This window comes from Arachis hypogaea, chromosome 16 (genome assembly GCF_003086295.3).
Source record: "Arachis hypogaea cultivar Tifrunner chromosome 16, arahy.Tifrunner.gnm2.J5K5, whole genome shotgun sequence".
Taxonomy (NCBI): Eukaryota; Viridiplantae; Streptophyta; class Magnoliopsida; order Fabales; family Fabaceae; genus Arachis; species Arachis hypogaea.
Window position 1 is genome coordinate 76,725,851 of NC_092051.1, and position 13,244 is coordinate 76,739,094.

At 39.5% G+C, this 13,244-nt stretch overlaps 1 non-coding gene across 1 annotated transcript; it reads right to left on the reverse strand.

Moving 5' to 3' along the window:
• Nucleotides 1–7,856: 7,856 nt before the first annotated feature.
• On the reverse strand, nucleotides 7,857–7,964 carry LOC112760955 (small nucleolar RNA R71). The gene has a single exon (XR_003181367.1). It is a non-coding gene; the product is annotated as a small nucleolar RNA R71 (small nucleolar RNA).
• Nucleotides 7,965–13,244: the final 5,280 nt, after the last annotated feature.

Sequence of the window (13,244 nt, forward strand, 5' to 3'; positions counted from 1 at the left end):
AATCCCTCTCTCGATGGTGATTGAATCTTTGAAGAACAAGAGTTTCCTCTTGGATTAACCACTTGAATTAAGAAGGAGGAGAAGAGTTATCAATTCATTCAAACAAGCAGAGCTCTTCCCCCTAATGAAAGTGGGGTTTAGTGAATCATAGCTCCAATTTCAATAACAATTGCAATAGAGGAAAATTAAACTAAGTGTAGAGAAGAATGAAGAAGAAGAAGAAGTTCTTGAAACTCCAATTCAAAGTTGCCAGAAGAAAACAAAATAGAATATGGTTGAGAAGCAGTGAAAACCCAAAAAAAAACTCTAAGTGTAGAAGTAAAAGTGTCTAAGAGTAAAAATTGCTAAAAATAAAAGTCAAAAGTAAAAGTCCCTTCAAAGTACCAAACTCTTCTCTATTTATACTACTACTAAAACTCCTTCAGAGATCTTTAATTTGGGCTACCAATGTCGGCTTTCTCTTTGTTGAATTCCTGGCTCAATGGAAGAAGTGTTGCTAAACTTGGAAGGAGGAGTTCATTCATAATGCTTCTGGCCCAATGGCTTGGAGTTTTTGCCAATAACGCTAGCCTTAATGCACGTTGGCAACGTGCATGGTATTTTCTGGGAGTGGGCTTTGATACTTGAGCGTTGTTAGCCCAAGTTGTTGCTAACAACTTGCTTTTCTTCTTCTTGACTCTACTTTCATGCATAATGTTGCCCAGAATTTGAGTGTCAATCCTCTGTTTCAATATGAACTATCATACATCATTGGAAAGCTCAGAATGTCTTCTTTCTAATGCACTTAGAATCACTTCAATTGGAGCTTTGTAGCTCAAGTTATGCTTCCTCAAAGAAGGTAAGGTCAGGCTGCCAAGTTTATTGAAGTTGCATTGCTGAACACGCCCCTCTCTTCCCAAGTTGGCAACGTGCCAAGCCTTCCAAGGCTGAATCATGGGGCTGGCGTTGTCCTCAAACATGCCCCCTTGTTGGCACGTTGGCAACGTGCTCGTTGCTTCCCTCCAGGGCTGCTTTCTAGCCTTCAACTTTGCTTGTCACGTTGCCTTGGAACACGCCTATAGAGCTTGGCGTTGGCAACGTGCTTGAGTGAGGGAGGATTGCTCTCCAAACTTGTTTGCTGCATTGCTTTGGATAACGCCTATGCACTTCAACATTGGCAATGTTGGCTTCCTTTCCTGGACAACCTCCTTGCTTGGCGTTGTCACAAACACGCCAATGAAGGCTGGCGTTGGCAACGTGCTCGATGGGTGGAGATCCAAGGCTTGCTGCATTGCGTTGGAACACGTCTCTTGTTCCTGGCGTTGACAACGCCAGCTTCTCCCCTTCCTGGGCCAAGTCTTGACGTTGTCTTCAAACACACTAGTGAAGCAGCACGTTGGTAACGTGCTCTCCAGGATTGCCTCCTTCCAAGCTTTCCCCCCTGGTGTTGCCTCTAAACACTCTAGCGAAGTAGCACGTTGGCAACGTGCTCGAGCTTCTTCCCTGGGTTGCCTTGAATTGCCCATGCTGCTGGCGTTTCCATCAAACACGTCCATGCATCATGGAGTTGGCAACGTGCTTGAGCTTTGTGCTTGCTACGTTGTCCCTAAACACGCCTTTGGAAGCTGGCGTTGGCAACGTGCTCGAGCTTCCTTGGCTAAACCAAATCTTCTAGCTCAGTGTTGCCTTGAAGAACGCCTATACATTCCCACATTGGCAATGCCCTCGAGCTCCTCCCTGGCCCAATTCCTTGCTTGCCTGTGTTACCATCAAACACTCACCCTTTCTCCAAGTTGGCAACGCTCAAAAGTGTTCTCCAGGGCTGCCTTGCATTGTTGGGCGTTGTTGATGGACACTCTAGTTGAAGTGCAAGTTGGCAACGTGCAACTTCTCTATATTCATTCCCCAGGGCTACCTGGCGTTGCCTAGGAGCATGCCCTTGTTCCTGGCGTTGGCAACGCCCAACTCTTCTTCTTCTTGCCTAGTTTACTTGTTGGCGTTGTTGCCAAGCACTTCAATGTAATTCCAAGTTAGCAACGTGCATGTTTCCCTTCTTGAAAAATTGTTAGCCACTTGCTTGTTTCATTCTTGCTTCAATGCCTTCTTGTCGCATCACCTATCATAAACAAGGAAACTTGCTTCAAAGTCTCACCAACGCATGCAATCAATGTAATCAACTTCATGAGATTTATTTATTTATGCATTCCTTGACTCATTTGCATGAAATTAGCCACAATTAACATGGTCCTTGGTATTCTTATGCATGAAAACAAAACTCATAGAAATACTTGTTTAATTCAAAGAAAATGAGTGAAACTAAGCTAAAACAAACTAAACTGACTAGCTAATCTAGCAATTATGCGAATGCAGCGCACGCACGCTGTGCGCGTGTGTGCCGATAGTGCCAGCTGCCCTCCTGGAACATGTTCCAGAGAGTTATGCCCAGTTTGTGCCTATTCTGTGCCTATAACCCACGCGTGCGTGCACCTGGAGCGTATGCGTCCTTTGACCAAACTGCGCATCGGCGCAGAAGCGTGCATGACGCATCCGCGCCGGAATAAAAAAAGAGTTTTTTTTCTCATCTTCCATTTTCTTTTGTCCATTGCATTCTCATACTTTTATTCTTTGCATTTTCATTTTGTTTTTATAGCCTATTTTTACTTTATTTTTCTTCGAGTTTCTTATTTTAATAATGGTGTTGAATCTTCTTACTCAATTGTTGAGAATTTCTTGATTAATCTTGGTGATTCTTGACTTGTTTGATATTGTTGGGTGATGAAACTTTTAAATCAATGCTTAATCCTTGATGATCCTTGTATCCCTTGTGCATTGATATAAGCTTACATGTCTTTCATGACCCACTCTTTTTAGTTGAACTTGATGCTTTTGAGTGCTCTTCATGCTTTAACTTTGTTCTTGCATCAAGTATTAGTTAATATGCCTTTGCTTGAATTTCTCTCTCACTTACATGCGTAGCTAACATGTATTGAGAACCTTACTTTTATTTGGCATTAGCCCCCGCCTATGTTTTATTGCTTTGATATCTTTGTTGTAGGCTTAATTTCCTTTCTTTCTCTTTCCTTTTAGGTTGGCCACCAAGAAGAAAAAGATTGGAAAGGCTTCTAAATAGGGCAACAAACAAGTTCACCCGCACAACCCTTTGAAGAAACTCATCAATTGTAACAACCAATCCACTTTGCTCTTCTTGAAATCCTTGTTTTGTTTGTATTACCTCAATTTTCCGGTAATATATTAATTGAAACGAAATTGGATTTAGAATTATCAACTTTTATTTATTTGTCATTCCTTTCTTCGTCGAATACAAAAGAAAAGGAGGTTCATGGCCAAGGGTAAAGATATCCGAGTAAGGGTTATTTTATGGGAGAGGCTATAAAATATATTGGGGGTGGACGAATTTCTTCATATATATATATATATATATATATTGTTATCTTTTTTATTCATTCTTTTAGTAATTTGCTCTCTTTTTTTATTTGTTTACTAATGCAAATTTATAAGTGTGGGGAGGTCGTCCGACCAATCTCCATGGGTAACAACTTCCTTTCAACACCAATTCTTAATTTTTGTCTTTCCTAGTTAGTTGTTGCATTGCATGATAGGTTACATGTTAGTTAAAATTTGTATATGATGAGCGGATAATTTATACGCTTTTTGACATTGTTTTTAGTATGTTTTTAGTAGGATCTAGTTACTTTTAGGATGTTTTCATTAGTTTTTATGTTAAATTCACATTTCTGGACTTTACTATGAGTTTGTGTGTTTTTCTGTGATTTCAGGTATTTTCTGGCTGAAATTGAGGGACTTGAGCAGAAATCAGATTCAGAGGTTAAAAAAGGACTACTGATGCTGTTGGATTCTGACCTCCCTGCACTCAAAATGGATTTTCTGGAGCTATAGAACTCGAAATGGCGCGCTTCTAATTGCGTTGGAAAGTAGACATCCAGGGCTTTCCAGCAATATACAATAGTCCATACTTTGGCCTAGAATAGATGACGTAAACTGGCGTTCAACGCCAGCTTTCTACCCAAACCTGGCGTCCAGCGCCAGAAAAGGAGCCAAAACCAGAGTTGAACGCCCAAACTGGCACAAAAGCTGGCGTTCAACTCCAAGAAGGACCTCTACACGTACAACACTCAAGCTCAGCCCAAACACACACCAAGTGGGCCCAGGAAGTGGATTTATGCATCAATTACTTACTCATGTAAACCCTAGTAGCTAGTTTATTATAAATAGGACCTTTTACTATTGTATTAGGCATCTTTTGATCATTTTTAGATCTCTAGACCTCCATGGGAGGCTGGCCATTCAGCCATGCTTACCCTCTATTCACTTATGTATTTTCATACGGTAGAGTTTCTACACTCCATAGATTAAGGTGTGGAGCTCTGCTGTTCCTCAAAGATTAATGCAAAGTACTACTGTTTTCTATTCAATTCATCTTATTTCGCTTCTAAGATATCCATTCGCACCCAAGAACGTGATGAAGATGATGATTATGTGTGACGCTCATCATCCTTCTCCTTTATGAACGCGTTCCTGACAAACACTTCTGTTCTACATGAAATAAGCTAGAATGAATATCTCTTAGATCTCCTAACCAGAATCTTCGTGGCGTAAGCTAGAATGATGGCGGCATTCAAGAGAATCCGGAAAGTCTAAACCTTGTCTGTGGTATTCCGAGTAGGATTCAATGAATGAATGACTGTGACGAGCTCCAAACTCGCGATTGCAGGGCGTTAGTGACAGACGCAAAAGGATAGTAAATCCTATTCCAGCATGATCGAGAACCGACAGATGAATAGCCATGCCGTGACAGGGTACGTGAGCATATTATTCACTGAGAGGATAAGATGAAGCCATTGACAAGGGTGATGCCTCTAGACGATTAGCCGTGCCGTGACAGGGCATTGGATCATTTTCCCGAGAGATGACCGAAAGTAGCCATTGACAGTGGTGATGTATCACATAAAGCCAGCCATGGAAAGGAGTAAGACTGATTGGATGAAGATAGCAGGAAAGCAGAGGTTCAGAGGAACGAAAAGCATCTCCATTCGCTTATCTGAAATTCCTACCAATGATTTACATAAGTACCTCTATCCCTATTTTATTAATTAATATTCGAAAACACCATTATCAATTTATATCTGCCTGACTGAGATTTACAAGGTGACCATAGCTTGCTTCATACCAACAATCTCCGTGGGATTCGACCCTTACTCACGTAAGGTATTACTTGGACGACCCAGTGCACTTGCTGGTTAGTTGTATCGAAGTTTTGAACCATGGTATTGGCACCATGTTCTTGGCTCCATTGCCAGGGAAAGAAAGAGCCATGAATTTTACATCATTAAAGTGTAATCACGATTACGCGTACCAAGTTGCTCACGTTGCCAGGGATTGTTCGAGCCTGGACATCACAATTTCGTGCACCAAGTTTTTGGCGCCGTTGCCGGGGATTGTTTGAGTTTGGACAACTGATGGTTCATCTTGTTGCTCAGATTAGGTAATTTTCTTTTTGTTTTCTTTTCAAAAATTTTTCAAAAATATTTCAAAATTTTCTCACCTGTTTTCGAAAAAAAAATGTTTTCAAAGATAAATTATTCTATGGGTTCAGAATTTTTAAGAATGAATTCTAGTGTTTCATGAAGCATGTTGAAGCCTAGCTGGCTGTAAAGCCATGTCTCAATTCTTATACTCAAGAGAAGAGCTTCTTTATCTTTCTTAGCCAATTGGCTGTTGAATGTAAGGAATGTCAGGCGTGTCATGTCTGAGTTACATACTAAAGCTTGGCTGGCTATTAAGCCATGCCTGACCCTTTGATTGGAGCTTTAGAGCATAAGATTCCTGGAATTCATATTAAAAATTTTGGAATCCTTATTTTCTTTTTCAAAAGAATTTTTCGAAAAATATAAAATAAAAATCCAAAAAAATTAGAAAATCATAAAAATCAAAAGTATTTTTGTGTTTCTTGTTTGAGTCTTGAGTCATATCACAAGTTTGGTGTCACTTGCATATGCATCTTGCATTTTTCGAAAATTTCATGCATTCATAGTGTTCTTCATGATCTTCAAGTTGTTCTTGGTAAGTCTTCTTGTTTGATCTTGATGATTTTTTGTTTTGTGTCTTTTCATGTTTATCATATGCATTATTGAATTCTTAGTGCGTAAGCATTAAAGAATTCTAAGTTTGGTGTCTTGCATGTTGTTTTCTTTGCATTAAAAATTTTTCAAAATTGTGTCTATGATGTTCATCTTGACATTCATAGTGTTCTTGGTGTTCATCTTGACATTCATAGCATTCTTGCATGCATTCATTGTTTTGATCTAAAAATTTCATGCATTGCATAATTTTCATGTTTTTCATAAAAATTCAAAAAAATCAAAAAAATATCTTCCTCTTTTCTCTCATCAAATTCGAAAATTTGAGTTGACTTTTTCAAAAATTTTTAAAATCAAATTGTTTCTCATGAGTCAAATCAAATTTTCAATTTGAAAATCTTATCTTTTTCAAAATCTTTTTTTCAAAAATCAAATCCTTTTCAAAATTTTTGGTTATTTTCGAAAATTCCAAAAATATTTTTCAAGAATCTTTTTCTTATTTTTATCAAAAATTTTCGAAAATAACAATAACAATTAATGTTTTGTTTCAAAAAATTCAAGTTTGTTACTTGCTTGTTAAGAAAGATTCAAACTTCAAGTTCTAGAATCATATCTTGTGATTTCTTGTGAATCAAGTCATTAATTGTGATTTTAAAAATCAAATCTTTTTCAAAACTAATTTCAATCATATCTTTTCAAAAATATCTTCTTATCTTATCTTTTTCAAAAATATCTTTTCAAAATATCTTTTCTAACTTCTTAACTTCTTATCTTTTCAAAATTTGTTTCAACTAACTAACTAACTTTTGGTTTGTTTCTTAACTTTTTCAAAACTACCTAACTAACTCTCTCTCTCTAATTTTCAAAAATATCTTCCATCTTTATCAAAAATTTCTTTTTAATTAACTAATTATTCTTATTTTTATTTTTAATTTTAAAAATTTTTCAAAAAAAATACTAACAATTTTCAAAAACCATTTTCGAAAATCACTAACTCTTTTTCAAAATAATTTTCGAAAATTATTCCTCCCCTATCTTATTCTATTTATTCATTCATATCCTAACATCTCATCTCACATCTCTGCCATCCTCACAGTTGTGTTTCTTCCATTATATTACATTCTTTGTCTCCCCCTCTTCTTCTACTCACACAGGGATCCCTATACTGTGGTATAAAGGATCTCTATTATTATTATTATTTTTCTGTGCCTTCTTCTTTGTCATATGAGCAGGAGCAAGGACAAGAATATTCTTGTTGAAGCAGATCCAGAACCTGAAAGGACTCTGAAGAGAAAATTAAGAGAAGCTAAAATACAACAATCCAGAGATAACCTTTCAGAAATTTTCGAACAGGAAGAGGAGATGGCAGCCGAAAATAATAATAATGAAAGGAGGATGCTTGGTGACTTTACTGCACCTAATTCCAATTTACATGGAAGAAGCATCTCCATTCCTGCCATTGGAGCAAACAACTTTGAGCTGAAACCTCAATTAGTTTCTCTGATGCAGCAGAACTGCAAGTTTCATGGACTTCCATCTGAAGATCATTTTCAGTTCTTAACTGAATTCTTGCAGATATGTGATACTGTTAAGACTAATGGAGTAGATCCTGAAGTCTACAGGCTCATGCTTTTCCCTTTTGCTGTAAGAGACAGAGCTAGATTATGGTTGGATTCTCAACCCAAAGACAGTCTGAACTCTTGGGATAAGCTGGTCACGGCTTTCTTAGCCAAGTACTTTCCTCCTCAAAAGCTGAGCAAGCTTAGAGCTGATGTTCAAACCTTCAGACAGAAAGAAGGTGAATCCCTCTATGAAGCTTGGGAAAGATACAAACAGTTGACCAAAAAGTGTCCTTCTGACATGCTTTCAGAATGGACCATCCTGGATATATTCTATGATGGTTTATCTGAGCTATCAAAGATGTCACTGGACACTTCTACAGGTGGATCCATTCACCTAAAGAAAACGCCTGCAGAAGCTCAAGAACTCATTGACATGGTTGCAAATAACCAGTTCATGTACACTTCTGAAAGGAATCCTGTGAATAATGGGACGCCTATGAAGAAGGGAGTTCTTGAAGTTGATACTCTGAATGCCATATTGGCTCAGAATAAAATATTGACTCAGCAAGTCAATATGATCTCTCAGAGTCTGCATGGAATGCAAGCTGCATCCAACAGTACTCAAGAGGCTTCTTATGCAGAAGAAGCTTATGATCCTGAGAACCTTGCAATAGCAGAGGTAAATTACTTAGGTGAACCTTATGGAAACACCTATAACTCATCATGGAGAAATCACCCCAATTTCTCATGGAAGGATCAAAAGCCTCAACAAGGCTTTAATAATGGTGGAAGAAACAGGTTTAGCAATAGCAAGCCTTTTCCATCATCCACTCAGCAACAGACAGAGAATTCTGAACAAAATACCTCTAATTTAGCAAATTTAGTCTCTGATCTATCCAAGGCCACTGTAAGTTTCATGAATGAAACAAGGTCTTCCATTAGAAATTTGGAAGCACAAGTGGGCCAGCTGAGTAAGAGGATCACTGAAATCCCTCCTAGTACTCTCCCAAGCAATACAGAAGAGAACCCAAAAGGAGAGTGCAAGGCCATTGACATAAGCACCATGGCCGAACCTACAAGGGGAGTGGAGGACGTGAATCCCAAGGAGGAAGACCTCCTGGGACGTCCAGTGATCAATAAGGAGCTTTCCTCTAAGGAACCAAAGGACTCTGAGGCTCATCTAGAGACCATAGAGATTCCATTGAACCTCCTTATGCCCTTCATAAGCTCTGATGAGTATTCCTCTTCTGAAGAGAATGAGGATGTTACTGAAGAGCAAACTGCCAAGTTTCTTGGTGCAATCATGAAGCTGAATGCCAAATTATTTGGAATTAATACTTGGGAAGTTGAACCTCCCTTGTTCATCAATGAACTAAGTGATCTGGATCAACTGACATTGCCTCAGAAGAGACAGGATCCTGGAAAGTTCATAATATCATGTACCATAGGCACCATGATCTTTAAGGCCCTGTGTGACCTTGGTTCAGGAATAAACCTCATGCCCCTCTCTGTAATAGAGAAACTGGGAATCTATGGGGTGCAAGCTACTAAAATCTCATTAGAGATGGCAGACAGTTCAAGAAAACAGGCTTATGGACAAGTAGAGGACGTGTTAGTAAAGGTTGAAGGCCTTTACATCCCTGCTGATTTCATAGTCCTGGATACTGGAAAGGAAGAGGATGAATCCATCATCCTAGGAAGACCTTTCCTGGCCACAGCAAGAGCTGTGATTGATGTTGACAGAGGTGAAATAGTCTTTCAATGGAATGAGACCTCCCTTGTGTTTAAAACTCAAGGATCTCCCTCTGCAACCATGGAGAGGAAGCAGAAAAAGCTTCTCTCAAAGCAGAGTCAACCAGAGCCCCCACAGTCAAACTCTAAGTTTGGTGTTGGGAGGCCACAACCAAACTCTAAGTTTGGTGTTGAACTCCCATATCCAAACTCTAAGTTTGGTGTTGGAGAGTCTCAACAAAGCTCTGCACATCTGTGAGGCTCCATGAGAGCCCACTGTCAAGCTATTGACATTAAAGAAGCGCTTGTTGGGAGGCAACCCAATTTTTATTTATCTAACTATATTTTCCTTAGTTATATGTCTTTGTAGGTTCATGATCATGTGGAGTCACAAAATAAATATAAAAATTGAAAATGGAATCAAAAACAGCAGAAAAAAAATCACACCCTGGAGGAGCATCTGTCTGGCGTTCAGCGCCAGAACAGAGCATGGTTCTGGCGCTGAACGCCCAAAATGGGCAGCTTCTGGGCGCTGAACGCCAGAACAGGCATGGTTCTGGCGTTCAACGCCAGAAATGGCACACAAATGGGCGTTGAACACCCAAAATGGCCACCAACCTGGCGCTGAACGCCCAGAGTTGTGTGCAAAGGAAATTTTACATGCCTAATGGGTGCAGGGATGTAAATCCTTGAACACCTCAGGATCTGTGGATCCCACAGGATTCACTCAGGATCTGTGGACCCCACAGGATCCATTCAGGATCTGTGGACCCCACAGGATCCCCACCTACCTCCACTCACTTCTTCTCACTACTCACATCCATCCACTCTTCCCCAAAAACCTACCTCATAAACTCCACCTACCTTCAAAAATTCAAAACCAATTTCCCACCTAAACCCACCCATATGGCCGAAACCTTCCCCCCTCCCTTCCCTATATAAAGCCCTCCATTCTTCATCAAATTCACACAACACACCCCTCTACACCTTTCTTGGCCGAACCACATCACACTCTCCCTCTCTTCTATTTCTTCTTCTTCTTCATCTATTCTTTCTTTTATTGCTCGAGGGCGAGCAATATTCTAAGTTTGGTGTGGTAAAAGCATAAGCTTTTTGTTTTTCCATTACCATTGATGGCACCTAAGACCGGAGAATCCTCTAAGAAGGGGAAAGGGAAGACAAAAGCTTCCACATCCGAGTCATGGGAGATGGAAAGGTTCATCTCCAAAGCCCATCAAGACCACTTCTATGATGTTATGGCCAAGAAGAAGGTGATCCCCGAGGTCCCTTTCAAACTTAAAAGAAATGAGTATCCGGAGATCCGACATGAAATTCAAAGAAGAGGTAAGGAAGTTCTAACAAATCCCATCCAACAAGTCGGCACCCTAATGATTCAAGAGTTCTATGCCAATGCATGGATCACCAAGAACCATGATCAAAGTAAGAACCCGGATCCAAAGAACTATGTTACAATGGTTCAGGAGAAATACTTAGATTTTAGTCCGGAAAATGTGAGGTTGGCGTTCAACTTGCCAAACATGGAAGAGAACGCACGACCCTACACAAGGAGAGTCAGCTTTGATCAAAGGTTTGACCAAGTTCTTATGGACATATGTGTAGAAGGAGCTCAATGGAAGATTGACTCCAAAGGCAAGCCGGTTCAACTAAGAAGATTGGACCTCAAGCCTATAGCTAGAGGATGGTTGGAGTTCATTCAATGCTCAATCATTCCCACTAGCAACCGGTCTGAAGTTACTATAGACCAGGCCATCATGATCCATAGCATCATGATTGGAGAAGAGGTGGAAGTTCATGAGATTATACCTCAAGAACTCTACAAGGCTGCTGACAAGTCCTCCACCATGGCAAGGTTAGCCTTTCCTCACCTCATTTGCCACCTATGCAATTCGGCTGGGATTGACATAGAGGGAGATATCCTCATTAAAGAGGACAAGCCCATCACTAAGAAAAAGATGGAGCAAGCAAGAGAGCCCAGTCATGGAGCTCAAGAGGCGCAAGAAGCTCATTTCTATGAGATTCCGGAGATGCCTCAAATGCACTTTCCTCCACAAAATCATTGGGAGCAAATCAACACCTCCCTAGGAGAAGTGAGTTCCAATATGGGACAACTAAGGGTGGAACATCAAGAGCACTCCATCATGCTTCATGAAATAAGAGAAGATCAAAAAGCAATGAGGGAGGAGCAACAAAGACAAGGAAGAGACATAGAAGAGCTCAAGGACATCATTGGTTCCTCAAGAAGGAAACGCCACCATCACTAAGGTGGATTCATTCCTTGTTCTTCTTTCTTCTGTTTTTCGTTTTCTATGTTATGTGCTTATCTATGTGTGTGTCTTCATTACATGATCATTAGTAGCAGTAACTATGTCTTAAAGTTATGAATGTCCTATGAATCCATCACCTCTCTTAAATAAAAACTGTTTTAATTCAAAAGAACAAGAAGTACATGAGTTTCGAATTTATCCTTGAACTTAGCTTAATTATATTGATGTGGTGACAATGCTTCTTGTTTTCTGAATGTATGCTTGAACAGTGCATATGTCTTTTGAAGTTGTTATTTAAGAATGTTAAATATGTTGGCTCTTGAAAGAATGATGACTAGGAGACATGTTATTTGATAATCTGAAAAATCATAAAAATGATTCTTGAAGCAAGAAAAAGCAGCAAAGAACAAAGCTTGCAGAAAAAAAAAAATAGGCCAAAAAAAAAAAGAAGAAAAAGCAAGCAGAAAAAGCCAAAAGCTCTTAAAACTAAGAGGCAAGAGAAAAAAGCCAATAACCCTTAAAACCAAAAGGCAAGGGCAATAAAAAGGATCCCAAGGCTTTGAGCATCAGTGGATAGGAGGGCCTAAAAGGAATAAAATCCTGGCCTAAGCGGCTAAACCAAGCTGTCCCTAACCATGTGCTTGTGGCGTGTAGGTGTCAAGTGAAAACTTGAGACTGAGCGGTTAAAGTCAAGGTCCAAAGCAAAAAAAAGAGTGTGCTTAAGAACCCTGGACACCTCTAATTGGGGACTTTAGCAAAGCTGAGTCACAATCTGAAAAGGTTTACCCAATTATGTGTCTGTGGCATTTATGTATCCGGTGGTAATACTGGAAAACAAAGTGCTTAGGGCCACGGCCAAGACTCATAAAGAAGCTGTGTTCAAGAATCATCATACTGAACTAGGAGAGTCAATAACACTATTCGAAATCTGAAGTTCCTATAGATGCCAATCATTCTGAACCTCAATGGATAAAGTGAGATGCCAAAACTATTCAAGAGGCAAAAAGCTATAAGTCCCGCTCATATGATTGAAGCTCTGTTTCATTGATAGTTTGGAATTTATAGTATATTCTCTTCTTTTTAATCCTATTTGATTTTCAGTTGCTTGGGGACAAGCAACAATTTAAGTTTGGTGTTGTGATGAGCGGATAATTTATACGCTTTTTGACATTGTTTTTAGTAGGATCTAGTTACTTTTAGGGATGTTTTCATTAGTTTTTATGTTAAATTCACATTTCTGGACTTTACTATGAGTTTGTGTGTTTTTCTGTGATTTCAGGTATTTTCAGGCTGAAATTGAGGGACTTGAGCAGAAATCAGATTCAGAGGTTAAAAAAGGACTGCTGATGCTGTTGGATTCTGACCTCCCTGCACCCAAAATGAATTTTCTGGAGCTACAGAACTCGAAATGGCGCGCTTCCAATTGCGTTGGAAAGTAGACATCCAGGGCTTTCCAGAATTATACAATAGTCCATACTTTGGCCAAGAATAGATGACGTAAACTGGCGTTCAACGCCAGCTTTCTACCCAGCGCCAGAAAAGGAGCCAAAACCAGAGTTGAACGCCCA